General features: G+C 38.7%; 1 protein-coding gene across 1 annotated transcript in view; it reads left to right on the top strand.

Annotated features, from left to right (window-relative positions):
• GRM8 (glutamate metabotropic receptor 8) overlaps positions 1-17,878 on the top strand; it is a 683,451-nt gene that overhangs the window by 320,955 nt on the left and 344,618 nt on the right. The window lies entirely within an intron of this gene.

The raw sequence follows: 17,878 nt of genomic DNA on the forward strand, positions 1-17,878 counted from the left end.
TTTAATTTCCTTGTGGGTTACTTTATATATGTAATTGATAACACATTTCAAAGATATTGTATAAATTGATATGCACAAGCGTTCTTGATTTTTTAAAAAAATATATAGATAAATACAACATAAAAATGTGGGGAGAAACTGATTCAGAGCCTCTGTATTATTAAAATTCTCGATATACAAGTACATGTATATAATTTATATAATTTAGTACCAGTGGTATTGTGTGCTGGCTGTGTTTCTATTTCAAATAAGCTGTAAAACTGTGACATTTACAATTCTATCTAAGTGTTTTGTCCTGATTCATCCATTATCTTTGCTCTGTTCCTCTTGTCACAAAGCAGAACCATTTGTCTCTAATATAAATGTTATGAACCAGTGACACCACAGATATTTTTACAATGCAATGCTGTGGAAACCAAGGTCCTAAATTTTACTTAGGTAGACCCATATGTAATCCTAGAGAAACAGACAGCATGTAATTATTCAAGTCTTACTCTTATGGCATGAATGAATTATTAATGTCAACTCTCTCTTCTCATCCCATATACAGTAGATATAATCGCAATGTCCATAACTGGTAAACAATATATTTTTTTAAAATCAGTTTAATCCTAAACAATTTCATTCTTTCTTTATGTCAGATATATCCTTCTTATCAATAGTACTCCGCACAAATTTCAGTTTTAAAAGAAAGCATGTTCTATTAGCCCTATCCTGCTGTGATTTCAATTGAAATCATTTATTATTGTTTTCTGTAATATCTGAGTGATGCATTCAGAAAGTTAATTTATGTAAGAATTATCATTTCCAGACAAATTTGTGACTGCCCCAAAGCAGTGTACATTCTTTTTACTCTATATAAATGATGTTGGCAATCACATCACAAGCGTCTGTGTTCTTTTTGCTGATGATGTAAAACTCTTCAACACCACCGACAACACTGCTACTCCCCAAAAGTCAAACATCTGGCAACTCCAAATCAACAACAAACAAATGATCTGTCCTGCACATTGGCAAAAAGAATCAGAACACCAAATACAAGCTGAATAGACAAGACCTTGCACACAGCCCTCTCTCTATGAGAAAGACCTTGGAATACTATATCAAATGATCTAAGTGCCACTGCCCACTGCAACAACATCGCTAAAAAGGCTTCAAGAATTGTTAACCTAATCTTACATAGTTTGTTCTCAGGTAATATCACTCTAATAACCAGAGCATGCAAAACATTCGCCAGACCAATCTTTGAATACAGATCACACCTACACTGCATATCGGGCATGAATACATTAGAAAGTGTCCAGACATACTTTACCAGAAGAGCCCTCCACTCCTCTACTGATAACAGAATACCTTATGCAACCATAAGATATGGTTGCATAAGGTATTGCCAGCTTGAAATCCTGGGCTTGAAATCCTGGATTAGAAAGCTTAGAACTGCGTCGCTTTCGGCATGACCTATGCATAAAATTATCTGCTACAATGTCCTTCCTCTCAACAACTACTTCAACTTCAACCATAACAATACACGAGCACATAACAGATACAAACTCAAAGAGAACCACCTCAAACTCGACTGTAGAAAATATGACTTAACAACAGAGTTGTTAATGTCTGGAATTCACTACCTGACTGTGTTTTCTTCTCCAAATCCCCAAAAACGTTACCGTTAAACTATCCACTGTTGACCTTACCCAATTCCTAAGAGGTCAGTAAGGGGCATGCATAAGCGCACTAGTGTGCCTACCATCCTATCTCCGGAGAGGGGCGGCATATAAATCCAATAAATAATAATAATAATAATAATAATAATAATAATAATAATAATAATAATAATAGGAGCTCCGGGAGTTGAAACGCCAGAAGAGACGTCTAGAGAAGCGATGGAGGAAGAGTAGGTCTGAATCTGATCGAACACTTGTAAGAGCTTTTATTAAGACTTACAAAGTGGCGCTCAAGGCGGCAAGATGCGCGTACCATGCTGCCTTGATTGCATCAGCGGAATCCCGCCCGGCCGCTCTGTTTAGGGTGACCCGCTCCCTTCTTAATCAGGGGGGAGTTGGGGAGCCCTTGCAGAGTAGTGCCGAGGACTTTAACTCGTTTTTCGCTGATAAAGTCGCTCGGATTCGGGCCGACCTCGACTCCAATTGTATAGCAGAGTCGACTGACAACGAGTCAGTCGAGGTGACTGGGGCACGTACTTGTCCACCTGTCTGGGAAGAGTTTGATCTGGTGACACCTGATGAAGTGGACAAGGCCATTGGAGCTGTGAGTTCCGCCACCTGTTTACTGGATCCGTGTCCCTCCTGGTTGGTCTCGGCCAGCAGGGAGGTGACACGGAGCTGGGCCCAGGAGATTACCAACGCTTCCTTGGGGAGGGGAGTTTTTCCATCACTCTATAAAGAAGCGCTTGTGCGCCCCCTCCTCAAGAAGCCCTCCCTGGACCCAGCTGTGCTTAATAACTACCGTCCAGTCTCCAACCTTCCCTTTATGGGGAAGGTTGTTGAGAAGGTGGTGGCACTCCAGCTCCAGCGGTCCTTGGAAGAAGCTGATTATCTAGGTCCCCAGCAGTCGGGTTTCAGGCCCGGTTACAGCACGGAAACCGCTTTGGTCGCGTTGATGGATGATCTCTGATGGGCCCGGGACAGGGGTTTATCCTCTGTCCTGGTGCTCCTTGACCTCTCAGCGGCTTTCGATACCATCGACCATGGTATCCTTCTGCGCCGGCTGGAGGGGTTGGGAGTGGGAGGCACTGTTCTTCAGTGGTTCTCCTCCTACCTCTCTGGCCGGTTGCAGTCGGTGTTAGTGGGGGGACAGAGGTCGACTCCTAGGTCTCTCCCTTGTGGGGTGCCTCAGGGGTCGGTCCTCTCCCCCCTGCTATTTAACATCTACATGAAACCGCTGGGTGAGATCATCCAAGGACATGGGGTGAGGTATCATCAATATGCCGATGATACCTAGCTTTACATCTCCACCCCATGCCCAGTCAACGAAGCGGTGGAAGTGATGTGCCGGTGCCTGGAGGCTGTTGGGGCCTGGATGGGTGTCAACAGACTCAAACTCAACCCGGATAAGACGGAGTGGCTGTGGGTTTTGCCTCCCAAGGACAACTCCATCTGTCCGTCCATTACCCTGGGGGGGGAATTATTGACCCCCTCAGAGAGGGTCCGCAACTTGGGCATCCTCCTCGATCCACAGCTCACATTAGAACAACATCTCGCAGCTGTGGCGAGGGGGACGTTTGCCAGGGTTCGCCTGGTGCACCAGTTGCGGCCCTATCTGGACCGGGACTCACTGCTCACAGTCACTCATGCCCTCATCACCTCGAGGTTCGACTACTGTAATGCTCTCTACATGGGGCTACCTTTGAAAAGTGTTCGGAAACTCCAGATCGTGCAGAATGCAGCTGCGAGAGCAGTCATGGGCTTACCCAGGTATGCCCATGTTTCACCATCACTCCGCAGTCTGCACTGGCTGCCGATCAGTTTCCAGTCACAATTCAAAGTGTTGGTTATGACCTTTAAAGCCCTTCATGGCACTGGACCAGAATATCTCCGAGACCGCCTCCTGCCGCACGAATCCCAGCGACCAATTAGGTCCCACAGAGTGGGCCTTCTCCGGGTCCCGTCAACTAAGCAATGTCGGTTGGCGGGCCCCAGGGGAAGAGCCTTCTCTGTGGCGGCACCGGCCCTCTGGAACCAACTCCCCCCGGAGATTAGAACTGCCCCTACTCTTCCTGCCTTCCGCAAACTTCTTAAAACCCACCTTTGCCGTCAGGCATGGGGGAATTGAAACATCCCCCCCCCCTGGGCACGTTGAATTTATATATGGTATGCTTGTGTGTGAGTCTGTTAGTTTGTGGGGTTTTTTAAATCTTTAAAATTTTAAATTGTTGATTACTTATGATTTGTCTTTTACATGTTGTGAGCCGCCCCGAGTCTTCGGAGAGGGGCGGCATACAAATCCAAGTAATAAATAATAAATAAATAATAAATAAATAAATAAATAATAATAATCCTTGTCCAATTGTTTCCTTTTATCAGCACCCATCTTATGAATATAAACAATGTTATATCTATATAGTTAACAAAATAAAAAAATAAAAAAATAAATACAGTATGTTATTTTCTTACAAGAAGATATAAGTATAAAAAAATCTCCATAGATCTTTGTAAAACACTTTGTTATCTTCTTCTGCAGTTGCCCTTTAACACATTAATCACATGTTGAAGCATGAGACAATAAGATAGATATTATTTATTGAACCAGTGGAAAAATATTAGTGAAATGCTTGAGAATTTTACTAAAATATTGAAATTTCTTTCCTTTTTCCATAGAAGTCATCTTAATTATAGAATTAAAGCTTGAGTTCCTCTTGGCTATTTTTTAAAAAAATGAGATTGTTTATCCCTATCTAAGGAGATTATGGATCACTTTGATGATGATATGTTTACTTCTATTGGTAGCTGAAAATAAAAGCATACATAGTTAATAGAGCTATGTCCACTTCAAAATTAGAAAGTACAGTAGTCCAAACTACTTCCAACTTTTTATTAAAGCAACCCAGCCCAATATTTTTTTCACACTGCTGTTTTAAGAGTTGCATTTACTTTAAAGAGTGGATTCTTTAAAGCAGCTTCATCCTTTTTTCATTTTTTTTAGTTTTGTGTCAAGGTGTGCTTTCATGAACAGCAGAAAGATATGTTTCTGCCAAGTCTGAAGCACTCCTTCCCAACTGTTTTTGAAGTGTGTACAGTTCTGATAGTGAACACCTATGTCAAATATTATTTTTAGTAGTCAGGGTGATACATGAGCAACTCTTCAGATTGATTTCGTAAGTGGAACAAATGCTTTTAAATTGGTATATCTTCTGCTTCTGGCAATAAGAGGCATCTGGTGGCCAAATATTCAGGAAGACACAGTCAATTCAGTGCATACGTAATTGCCACAATTCTCTTGGTCAGTTCTGCATGCAAGTCGCAAAAAAGAATTCAGAGCAATAATGCTGCTAATTTTAGGATAGCAACCAGGCAACCTATTGACCATTGGATCATCATTTCAAATAGTAAAAAAAAGCAGTGGGAGCAGGAGAGATTTATACTTCCTGTTGGCTTCATTGAGTTTTCTTCTGGGAAGCTGGCAATGAATATCAGAAATCTTCTCTCTGTTGGAGATTTTATTTATTCATTTGTTCAATACACAAATACATAGGAAGAAAAATAGACATGTAGTAATATGTATAAGGGTAAAAGTGAACTTAGAGGAGAAGATATATGAAAGAAAGAGAATATATATGATAAGTGAGAGAAAGGAAAGACAATTGGACAGGGGACGAAAGGCACACCAGTGCACTTATGTACGCCCCTTACTGGCCCCTTAAGAACCTGGAGAGGTCAATCGTGGATAGTGTAAGGGAGAAATGTTGGGGGTCAGGGGTTGACACAATTGAGTCCGGTAATGAGTTCCACGCTTCGATAACTCAATTGTTGAAATCATATTTTTTACAGTCAAGTTTGGAGCGGTTCGTATTAAGTTTGAATCTGTTGCGTGTTCTTGCGTTATTGCGGTTGAAGCTGAAGTAGTCATTGACTGGTAGGATGTTGCAGCATATGATCTTGTGGGCAATACTCAAATCGTGTTTTAGGCGCCGTAGTTCTAGGCTTTCTAGATATAGTGAAGGGAAACCCACATGATTTTTATTTCTGTAGTGGTATGTACACGGTGTAGTCTTTCATATAAATAAACAAATGCAAGGAGCTATGTATTGCTCAAAATGAGTCAATATAACCTAGTGACGATGATTATTTCCCAACAACATTTTGGTATCTTGACTATTAGTGACCACATAGGTTTTCTTGGCAAAGTAGAAGTATGAAATGAAATAGCCTTTGTTGTTATTAAAGTGATTCTTCCCTTCTAACATCTTCTTATGTAGCTGCTACCTAGTATAGGAATTTGTTTGCTCTAGGTGGACATCTGGGGCAACCTTCACAGCTGAGTGAATCAACTACAGTAGTAGTATTTACTTTTGTCATATACTCCTGATATACTTCATTCCTCCCAAGCTTACCACCTGCCACAATGAGGCAGCAGAGTGTCAGGGCAAAATATCATTCTCTAACTAAAACATAACTAGAACTATTATTCTAAGTTCCATCTGGAAATATTACACAATTTGGATCACTTATACTCAGAAGATCTATCAGAAGTAATGAATAACATCAGTTTCTCACCAGGGAACAATGAAGGACCATATGTTCCTATATCGTACGACATGGGGGGGAGTTGTATATTTTTTAAGAGTGGATATAAAAAATTATCACATTTTTCTGGGGAATTTTCTGTTGTTAAAGAGTAAATCTTCTTTCAATTTAATATTTTTCTTACACTTTTCTAAACTCTAAAGTTGTTTAAATGGATTTATGTATCACCAAATTCTTACAAAAATAAACATAATATAGTAAAATTTAAAGCATCTATGGCAAACATCAAAGCATCTCTCAACCACCATAACCCCATAATACACCCACCACCACCAACATTTTCCATATGGCTGAAACATCTCACATTGATTGGTTTCATAAGAATAGGCAATGTTTTTTATACCACAAGACTTCATTTTGAAGCAGGTGCACAAAGTATTGCCATCATGGCAAAATAAAGGAATTTAATGCAACACTTTTCCATATGGCAACTCTGATGTCTGATTATTGATTCTATTATACTTTTCATATATATGACTATGATAGATGTGCTGCAAATTATACATTTACAATAACGGTAATTAGAATAGCTTTAAATGCACATTCCTATTTAATGCCAACTGGCGGGACCACATGGGAGGGCCTTCTCTGTGGTGGCTTAGTCTCTAAGGAAGCAATTCCCCCCTGTGATCTGCATGATCCCCATCCTCCTGGCCTTCTGAAAGGTGGTAAAACATAGCTTTTCCGGTAGGCCTGGAGCTGGTGGATGGTTTCATCTTGTCCCGGCTGAATGTATGAATGTTTTAATTATGGCCTCTTAAAATTGTTAAAAATACAAAATTGTTCATTGCTATTGTTTTTTATATTGCTATTTTTATATTGCTGTTAGCCACCCAGAGTCCTTAAGGAGTTGAGCGGCCTGCAAATTGCAATAGATAGATAGATAGATGATAGATAGATAGATAGATGGATGGATGGATGGATGGATGGATGGATGGATGGGTAGATGGGTAGATGGGTAGATGGGTAGATGGGTAGATGGGTAGATGGATAGATGGATAGATAGATAGATAGATAGATAGATAGATAGAGAGAGAGAGAGAGAGAGAGAGACAGACAGACAGACAGACAGACAGACAGACAGACAGACAGACAGACAGACAGACAGACAGATAAAAATCAAACTGAATGGAAGGTGCACCAGTGGGGCTGGGTTCTGAGAATCTGGATATTTTATTACAAAATACACCAAATTACTGTACATTTATTGTTGACTCTAAAGTTATTGTTCCAGCATTTGTAATGGGAAATCTTAAGATTGGCAAAGCCAAGGACCATATAGTTCCATCACTTACAATCTATGATATCAGTGGTTAGGATTATAGGGAACATTGATTAAATTCCAGATAGTTATTTAGTTTTTCAACAACTTTATCTGGTTTCTTATAACCCATACATTTTTTTTCTTAAATGTTTAAACCTTGATGTACAACTTCTGTAGCAAATTGTTTTATATTCTGTAGTGGGGAGATGGAATTTTCCATTACCGTACACTAATTACTGATGTGACTTCAGTAAATCAAAATAGTGAATTAAATTTTAATTTTGAGTCTATTAAATATAATAGATTCAAAATTCTGAATAAATTAATACAGCAGAAGTAAATGTAAACACCTATTTTATATCCCAACAATACCATTAGCAGTTGATGTTGATGTTAAATGGTGTTAATGCTTCCTAAATCCATATTATTTTGAAAACATCTATTGCATAAAAATGTTACTTTAATCGTAAACTATTTTTTGCTTAGCTTAGTTTCCTTTGATATTTAGTTTGCTTCATTGTTTCAGAATTGTATGGCAATCTGGATTTAAAATGTAAAAACAGACTTATAATGTGCCTGATTTGCAAGGTACAGTAGAGGAGAAGGAGACCCAAAAGTATTAGCTCTCCTTTATTGTAAAATAACATTTATTTATTAATTTATTTATTAATCAGATTTGTATGCCGCCCCTCTCCGCAGACTCGGGTCGGCTCACAGCAATAATAATACAATGTAAACAAATCTAATATTTAAGTTAATTTAAAAACACCAATTTAGAAACCAATCATACATACTAGCATACCATGCATAAATTTTTATAAGCCTAGGGGGGAGGGAAATTCCCCCATGCCTGACGACAGAGGTGCGTTTTAAGGAGCTTACGAAAGGCGAGGAGGGTGGGGGCAACTCTGATATCTGGGGGGAGTTGGTTCCAAAGGGTCGGGGCCGCCACAGAGAAGGCTCTTCCCCTGGGTCCCGCCAAATGACATTGTTTAGTCGACGGGACCCGGAGAAGGCCAACTCTGTGGGACCTAAGTGGTCGCTGGGATTCGTGCGGCAGAAGGCGGTCGCGGAGATATTCTGGCCCGGTGCCATGAAGGGCTTTATAGGTCCAACCAACACTTTGAATTTACAGAATCTTGCAAGCAGCAGTGAAATTTACTTACCTTCCCTACTAGTTTAGAAGCGACCACCGTCATGCATGCCTTTTTACCCTCAGCACACGCAAACAAGGAAATGGTGATGTCCAGACAGGTGGGCAGAGCCTTTCGCTGCCACCACTACCTGTTCTCAAAAACACCTGAACTGTGGCATATCGGTAGCATTTCACTGTTGCTTGCAAGTACAGTGGTCCTCTACCTAAGAACGTCTCTACTTACGAACTTTTGTAGAAAAGAACCGGGTGTTCAAGATTTTTTTGTCTCTTCTCAAGAATTATTTTCCCCTTACAAACCCAAGCCTCTGAAACTGTAACCAGAAAAGGCAGAGGGAAGCCTCCGTGGGGCCTCTCTAGGAATCTCCTGGGAGGAAACAGGGCTAGAAAAGGTGGGGAGAAGCCTCTGTGGGGCCTCTCTAAGAATCTCCTGGGAGAAACAGGGCCAAAAAAAGCAGGAAGAAGTCTCTGTGGGGCCTCTCTAGAAATCTCCTGGGAGGAAACAGGGGCCCCACCCTCCCTATGGTTTCCCCAATCGCATCCATTATTTGCTTTTACATTGATTCCTGTGGGAAAAACTGCTTCTTCTTACAAACTTTTCTTCTTAAAAACCTGGTCACGGAACGAATTAAGTTCGTAATTATTCTGCCGGGCTCTCTGATTGGAGCCTCCCGAAAATTCAAGGGTACAAATTTCAGACACACACACGTTTGAAAATTCAAAACAATGTTCTTTATCACAAAATTCAAAATAAACAAAGCACTCTTTTTGTATTGCAAAGAGCACTCTTCCCAAAACAACCGGGTAGTCTGTACAATTTCCCTTAAGCAGTCATTAAGTACTTAGCCAGCAGCTTTGAAGAAACTTCACACCCCTTCTTCTTCCAACGAAGTGAGACACACAGACACACGTTGCTCTGCTTTGGTTTCAAAGGCGTGAAAAAGCAACAAAGTCCAGCAACACAAGATTCCTGATGAACTCTGATCAGATATTCTTCAACAATGTCCAAACCCACATGCTGATTTTTATAGCAGCAGCCCTAATTACTGGAGCCCCACCCAAACACAGGTGGCCTCCCTTATTTCCTGTAATACGTTCTTAGTTGATCTCTTCTATGCATAATTCTGCGCTTGCGTGAGTCCAAAACATCATCATCTGAATCAAAGGAAGATAAGGGAGATTGACTGCCTGGGCTGTGTGCCAAGCCCTCCTCTGCCGAGTCACTCCCACCTTCTTCTTCATCCGAGGAAACTAAACTCTGAACTGATTCTGTCGGCAATAACACAGGCCTGTAACATGATGATTTTTCCCCTGCATCCACCTCCTCATTCCCTGGGGCAGGAGCTTAGCCAGAGTCAACCACAACAGTAAGTAGAGGTACCACTGTATAAAATTACATTTCTCCCTTATCGCCTTTAGAGCTTAACAAACTAAGAAGAATCTCTTCTGAGATGTTTGCCATGTCTGTATTACTTTTTTGGGCTCACCTGCCTCTTAATCTGATTGTCCCCCAGGTGTGACTTTTCCCCCTATCTCATAAGGTCATTTTAACTGAGCATGCATATTGCCTCTGTCCATGCCTCCTAAAATCAAAAATTCAGGGCTGGCTCTAGGATATGGCCAAATAGACACTTAGAGACATTAAAAAAAACCTTGTGAAAAACACAAGAGAAAACCTGAAATGTACGGTAGTAACAGTGCACTCTATACCAGCAGGCATGCTTGAGGCTTAAATAAAATTAAGACAGAAGAGGCTACCACATTGTTTCATCTGTTTATAATATGTTTATGACAGATATTTTTCTCAATAATCAGTACCTGTTTACTTAAATTGTTTTATTAATATATGTATTTCAAATCACTGATAATTAAAAGTACCTTTATATAAAATATTGTAGATAATTAGTCATAATTACTGTTTATCAAACTAATGTTCATCTGGTAGGATATAATTAATTTCATAATTATATGTTCGAAATATCATACGCTTCACATTATACCTATATTTTCTATTTCAGAAGTTAAGCAAAAACTAAAGCTAATAGATTCTAAGCAGTGATACAATTTTTAAGATCTGAAATGCTCCTGAACACATTGTTGTTCCTCAATAATAATGTATCTGGCACTGAATAATAAGTATACCTTCTCTTTATTTATTGTACGAAGAAAACCCATAGTTAATATTAGAACATTTCATTCCTGCAAAGTTTTTGCTTACCAACTAGTGTTAAAAACTGGAAAAAAAATGACATGCAGTTATTTATAAAGTAATGATCAAACAATAAATCAGAATATTTATAGAACCTTGTGGAGTTTTATAGAAATGGGATGATGGTGAAGAAATTCTTTGAAAGATACACTTTAATTCACAGATCTCTCTCTCTCTCTCTCTCTCTCTCTCTCTCTCTCTGTATATTTGTATCACATATTTTTGCTGAATATTTAAAATTAAGGGAGACTAGGATAGCGCTATTTCTCCCTTGTTCTGGCCTCATCAGCTAGCCATACCCTTACTGGGATTTGATCCTGGAGTTTCTGCCTTGTAAGACAGAGTATTAACCTCTAGATCACCAGATCTGATCCCTTCAGCTTTGTACCATGGAGGGGCTATATGTTTTTTCTGTTGGATCACCCTGGTATATTGAAGGAACGTCACAGCTCCTTTTTGCCTCTAGGCTCAACCCAGGGCCATTTCAAGGCAGTTAATTTATATAGTATAGTATATATGATACTGTGTATGTGTATATTTTGTAGAGTGTATATGTCTGCACTTCCAAACTTGTGTTACATTTTCAATAAAGGAATGACACTACTATTTGATTTGTAATCCTAAATTCCCAGCCTAAACATGCCAAAATCCAAGGCCTACATTTCCAGAGAAGTACATTTTCCCCAAATCTTGTCCGTCCGTCCATCCATCCACACACCCACCCACCCACCCACCCACCCACCCACCCACCCACCCACCCACCCATCCATCCATCCATCTATCTATCTATCTATCTATCTATCTATCTATCTATCTCACCTTTATCATTTTTATAAATAATTCTATGTGGTGAATATCTCTTCTTTTGTGAGTTGAATTGTCTGAGACCTCCCAAAGTCTGCCAGCTGGCTTTCATGCCTAAATTGGGACTAGAACATACAGTGGCTTAACCATTAGAGTAAAGTGACTCTTCCACTGCCCTCCTCTTTAAGAATAAGACACGCAGGGATATCCAGCAATCTGGCACATGTATACATCCATTTCCAGTCTAGGCAAAATGACCAAATAAGCTCAGAGTTCCAATACAGTAAATTTATTGCGACGTACATTGGCAGAAAGCAAGCGTGAGTTCCTCCCGGTTCGGAGTGGATCGTCCAAACCAGTAGCAACCCTCTGGTGATTTCACAATGGCATCGTGGTTCTGATTCAGTTGGTGCTGCTCTGTGGGTGCCACCATCATTTGGGGGGGGGGGTCTGAATTTTTTTCAGTTTTGAAGGGTTTTTTTCTCTGCTACAGCTTGAAAAAGGGCCCTCCCATCCCTCCTCTGGTTTATACTTACCTTTATTTCTTCACCTGAAGCACAGCTGATCAGCTCCTCAGCTGTGTTTTGGGCTTATCTATCTATCTATCTATCTATCTATCTATCTATCTATCTATCTATCTATCTATTTATTTATTTATTTTGTCCAATACACAATGAGGGTTTTAGTGGGTATATATCTATATTCACATAGTAAAATACATGATGAAGGTTATAGAGGAGATACTCATAGTAAAATATATCTAAGAAATAATAGAAAAGAAGATATAGTAATAGAACATATCAATGAAATAATAGAAGAAGAGATATAGGAATAGAGGAAAGGTATAGGAGATATAGGAGAGCAATAGGACAGGGGACGGAAGGCACTCTAGTGCACTTGTACTCGCCCCTTAGGAATCTGGCTAGGTCAACCATAGATAATCTAGGTCAACCGTAGCTACTGAGCATGCACGGGAGCAGAATTGCATGAGGGGATGCACGCATGCACATGAGCATAGCAATGTGAACCGGTGGTGAATGTAAGTGGAACCCACCCCTGTCAGAGAGACAGCAGATTAAGATCAGGTATCATGGAGCTCCTGCCTTGAAGCATGCAAGATCATTTTTCTCCAGGTAACACTTTCCCATGGTGACATTAGATTTAGTTGTCATTTTGGTCAGCTTTTCTATGGGGAAAAGCATCCATCGTCCTTTGCTTCAGGCATTAAAATATCTCTATAATGCTCAAAACCTATCATGAAAAATGCAGCATGACCCTTAGCATAACCCTGTAAGGTAAACAAATGGAAATACAGTATCGTTCCTGAAATGTAGGAAGTAAATGCTGAGGAATAATAGCTTATCTAATACTGTCTTCTGAGTTTGTGACAGAGATGAAACTCATAGTAGCAGAACTGAGAATCAACATTGTTATGTAGAAAGTGGTTTCAGTATAAAAACAGACTCAGAAATGCTGCCTATAAACAAATGCTACAAGCCTTCATTGCACATTATGACATAACTAGGTACTCAAAGATTAATGTTTAAATAAGTAAGTAAGTAAGTAAGTAAGTAAGTAAGTAAGTAAGTAAGTAAGTAAGTAAATAAATAAATAAATAAATAAATAAATAAATAAATAAATAAATAAATAAATAAATAGGGATACATATACTCCTTTAACTTCCTGTGTGATCGTCCAAGTTCCTATGCTTCCAATTTATCAACCCAAAACACTTTTCATTGTCTTGCAACCTCTATATGCTCCCTTTGGGCATAAGCCTCCAAATGCTTCTGCACAACTGTTGGACATGATCAGAAGCCTCATATGTTGCTTCCAATACCTGACTAGAAGGGATAATGTAATTCCTGCATATAGAGAGTTTGTAACAGAAGCATTTTCTGGTATTAAAAGTGCTGGAGAATGCTTCAGAGGAGGTAGACAACCAGATACCTATTTTTTGTTTGTTTGTTTGTCTGTCTGTCAAACATGTATAAGATAGCAGGTGTAGTGGTACCTCTACCTAAGAACGCCTCTACTTAACGAACTTTTCTAGGAGTTCAAGATTTTTTTGCTTCTTCTCAAAAACTATTTTCCACTTACAAACCCGAGCCTCCAAAACTGTAACCGGAAAAGGCAGGGAGAAGCCTCCATGGAGCCTCTCTAGGAATCTCCTGGGAAGAAACAGGCCCTCTACCCTCCTTGTGGTTTCCCCAATCGCACACATTATTTGCTTTTTCATTGATTCCTATGGGAAAAATTGCTTCCTTTTACAAACTTTTTTACTTAAGAACCTGGTCACGGAATGAATTAAGTTCGTACGTAGAGGCACCACTTTTTTGGTATAAACATAAACACAAGCAAAGTAAGTACAGATAAATTAGGACAATAACACAGTAAAACAAGGACGGTAGGCACAATGGTGATCTTACGCATGCCCCTTACAGACCTCTTAGGAATGGGTGAGGTGACTATAGACAGTCTAAGATTAAAGTTTCTGGGATTTGGGGAAAAAACCACTGAATCAGGTAGTGCATTCCAGTCGTATTTTCTTCAGTCAAGTTTGGAACAGTTTCCATTAAGTTTGAACCTATTGTGTGCTCATGAATTGTTGCAGTTGAAGCTGATGCATTCATTCAGTGGCAGATTATTTTATGAATTACATGTGAGTCAGATCAACGGCGACGTAGTTCTAAGCTATCCAAGCCCAACATTTCAAGTCTGGTGAAATAAGATATTCTGTTGTAAGCAGAGGAGGGGAAAACTCTTCTTGTGAAATATTTCTGAAACAAAACCTCTATCTGAAATATGCACTACGTACTTTCTAGTCATCTAGACTCATAAGAAAACAGATAGAAATCTTTGCAGACCAAAGTACTTAACCCACATTGCTTCGAAATAGAAGCATGTGTAGCCTGTTCCTTTATTCGGGTGAGTATCCTCTGACAGTCTGATACCCAAACAGGGTATCTTTAGATTTTACTTTAGCATCTTTTCTCAATATTTTATCTACAGACAAATAAGATAGAGCTAGGTGACCGAAGCTGAGAGAAGCCAATTTGTCCAATTCTCAATGGCTTGTCAAATACTTCTTAAGTATCCATATCTCATTCTAGTATTGTGTTCCTATTACGATTTAAAAATGATGAGGATTAGGTCTGTTATCTCTGTTTAAGTGCAGTATTTTCTCTGTAGGTCATTTCAACTTTTGACTACCTTCTGTAAATCAAAAGAGGATTCCTTGCCTGAATACAGTAGGAGTGGGTGGATGGAGGAAAAATATAGACAAAGAAACAGAGCTAATTGCTTTTCTTGTCAAACAATGGTGTGCTCATTTTATTGCAAATGTAGTAGGAAGTCTGAACTGTATTTTTATTTATTATTACTAGTGTTCTTTATCACAGGCAGTGTTCCCTCTAATTTTTTTGAGGGGTGGGCAGAAAAGTATAGTGTCTGAGCGGCAGTCCCTTTGGGACTGGGCGGCACAGAAACAATAAATAAATAAATAAATAAATAAATAAATAAATAAATAAATAAATAAATAAATAAATAAATAAATAAATAAATAAATAAATAAATAAATAAATAAATAAATAAATAAATAAATAAATAAATAAATAAATAAATAAATAAACAAACAAACAAACAAACAAACAAACAAATAAATAAATAAATAAATAAACAAACAAACAAACAAACAAAAAACCCACCCTGTTTTGCCTCAGAGAATTTCAAAATAAAATACTGTACTGTGTGTCTATAACAGTGAGCTCATAATAGGGCAACTCTATCAATATCAAAATGCCACTTAAATAGTTGAGCTAGTTTCAAACTAGATTTTGATTTTCTTTCTCTCTTCCTTACTCCCATTCTTTTTCTTTCTCTTTTCCTTCCTCTCTTTTTTCTATCTTTTTCTCTCTCTTCTTCTCTCTCTCCTTCCCTCTCACTCTTTCCCTCTCGGCTTCTGGGAAGGTTTGGAAAACTCTGAGTTGATGATGATTTTTAAGTGAGCAATTGCTCACTGCTCAGCTTAGAGGGAACTATGATCACAGGCATGTTAAAATGCCCAGTTCAGTTGCAGTATGGTGTTTCTCTTGTGATGGTGAAGTTAAAATCTAAGAAAACAACTATTCAGACTTTGTGTAAGATATTATAATTAATGTTATGAATCCTGTATTATTATTACTATATTTTTTTGACTATAAGATGCACCTTAGTTTTTGGGGAGGAAAATAGGACGGGGGGGGGGGATCTGCCTACAAGGTATTCATCTGGCTAACGTCTTTAGTCGGGCCAGCTTCAGCATATTATTTTATCCCGTGGTTAGGGCTTCAAAAAACCTTATTCGGAGCGAGTAATAATAATAATAATAATAATAATAATAATAATAATAATAATAATAATAATTTATTAGATTTGTATGCCGCCCCTCTCCGAAGACTCGGGGCGGCTCACAACAAACGATAAAAAACAATATTATACAGGCACAAATCTAATATTAAGAAAAAACTAAAAAACCCATCATAATTAAAAACCAAATTTATACATACCAAACATAAATTATAATAAGCCTGGGGGAAAGGTGTCTCAAATCCCCCATGCCTGGTGGTATAAGTGGGTCTTAAGTAGTTTACGGAAGACAAGGAGGGTGGGAGCAGTTCTAATCTCCGGGGGGGAGTTGATTCCAGAGGGCCGGGGCCACCACAGAGAAGGCTCTTCCCCTGGGGCCCACCAGACGACATTGTGTAGTCGACGGGACCCAGAGAAGGCCAACTCTGTGGGACCTTATCGGCCGCTGGGATTCGTGCGGAGTAGTAATTAAAAAGCCTGCAAGCCACTAAGAGCTGGGAATATCATTAGCATTTTTTTAGGGTTGGAAAGAAACATATTCAGAGCAAGTAGAGCAAAAAGACTGCAAAGACTTAGGGCTGGAAAAACGTTCTTTGTAGAGAGTAACAACAAAAAAACCCTGCAAGCCTGTAAAAGCTGGGAAGATCGTTAGCTCTTTGTTACAGCTGGGGGGAAAAAGCTTCAAAAAAAGCTAAATTCAGAGCATAAGATGCACCCAATTTTTCAGCCTCTTTTAGGGAGGAAAAAGTTGTATCTTATACTCTAAAATATGGTATATACACAACAATACGAAAACACAGCTGTCAGTTCTTTACCTGGTGTTAGCTCTCATTCACATGAAGTTATTCCTAAGAACCTAGAATGTCACAATGTATTGGCATACAATATGTACAGATCCAAGCTATATGGTATTTTGCAATTGACAGGTGAACATTTTATCAATGCACACATTTTCTAAGTGTCATCCAAGGCTTTTTGGTATGGCATGCAGTCTGCCAATAACACTACTTATTTTCATTATTCATTATACTCCAAATTCCACAGAAGTCATTATGTATAATAGATAAGTATTTACAACTTTCTTTGGTCTATTCAAAGGAAAGGGAATGAGGTTCTTGAAAATCAGGGCATTTTTAAATTTATTTAATTCTAAACGAGGTAAATTTCTGTCCTTCCTTCATACTGTTCTTAAGAATTGGGGTTTTTTTTAATGCATATATAATTTTAAGGGATAATTGAAAGCTTAATATTTTTTCAACGGCTTAATGATTTGCTAATGAAAAGAGTAACAGTACATCTGTTTCACATTTCTCCAAAACAAATAAAGCCAATTTGGGGCTCCCTTCCTCCAGAAAAACCTAATCTGCATATTTGGCAGGATGCCAGAAAGGAAAAAGTCATTATTTAAGTATGATTTAAATGCATTCATTTTCAAATGTATGACATCGTGGAAATCAAAGCATCTGCAAAGACGTGGAAAAGACTGCAACAATAACAGATTCAAACAGAATCCAGATGAATGTTGGATATCAAATGCTTGTGCATGGCACAAACTAAAGTGGAACAAGTGGATATATAAAATATAATTTTATTTTATGTATGATAATTACTGTGAGATTGTAATATGCACAAAAATGAAAAGGCTTTAAAATACCCACAATGGAAGAATGACTGCTGAAGGTGACAGGATAAGTAGGAGTGCCCATGAATAATAATAATAATAATAATAATAATAATAATAATAATAATAATAATAACAACAACAACAATAATAATGACGACAACAACAACAATAATAATGACGACAACAACAACAACAATAATAATAATAATAATAA

The sequence above is a fragment of the Erythrolamprus reginae genome, chromosome 6 (assembly GCF_031021105.1).
Source record: "Erythrolamprus reginae isolate rEryReg1 chromosome 6, rEryReg1.hap1, whole genome shotgun sequence".
Taxonomy (NCBI): Eukaryota; Metazoa; Chordata; class Lepidosauria; order Squamata; family Dipsadidae; genus Erythrolamprus; species Erythrolamprus reginae.